The sequence below is a fragment of the Passer montanus genome, unplaced genomic scaffold (assembly GCF_014805655.1).
Source record: "Passer montanus isolate IOZ18808 unplaced genomic scaffold, ASM1480565v1 scaffold41, whole genome shotgun sequence".
Classification (NCBI taxonomy): domain Eukaryota; kingdom Metazoa; phylum Chordata; class Aves; order Passeriformes; family Passeridae; genus Passer; species Passer montanus.
In genome coordinates, this window is record NW_024368930.1 from 6032422 (window position 1) to 6033068 (window position 647).

Here is a 647-nt window from a genome sequence, read left to right on the forward strand (position 1 = left end):
CCGCCGCCCGCCCCCTTAACCCTTGGCATCCAGCAGCCTCCCGCACCCCCCTCCCCACTCCTAAAAATCCGCGCTTGGCTATTCCTCACCCCCTCAGAATTAAAAAAGAAGCGGGTCCGATCGCGCGCCCCCCCAAGAAAAGGAGTGTCTGGCGTTGTTCCCCTAAATGTAGGTCCCCCCTAAAGCAGGGGCGGACATCCCACCCTCAGATCGAGGTGCAACATCTTCCTGCTGCCCCCAGCACGGTGTCTGCTCCCCAAACCGGGCTCTGGCACCCCCCTCAAAATCACTGAGGAGGGGGCTCCTGCTGCCCCCCGGGAAGGGCTGGGCAGTGCCCTGTGGTGGGATGCCCTCCCCTGCTCCCACTGGCAGGGGGTGCAGACACTGCCACAGTGTCACAGGGGGACCCGATCTGTGCCCCATCTCCGTGAGCCCGCTCAGCAGCAGACCTGCTCAACCTCTCCACAAACCTCACTGTGCAAAGTCACTCCCTTTCTCCACTCATCCCAAAAGCCCAACCCATCCTCTTGGTAGCCCAAATTCAGCTTCCATGTTGAAACTGCACCGTGACATGGTCACCAAGATGTTCAGAAGCCAAGCTCCCAGCACAAAGTCCATCTCCAGATGTGCTGACCCAAATCAGCTCT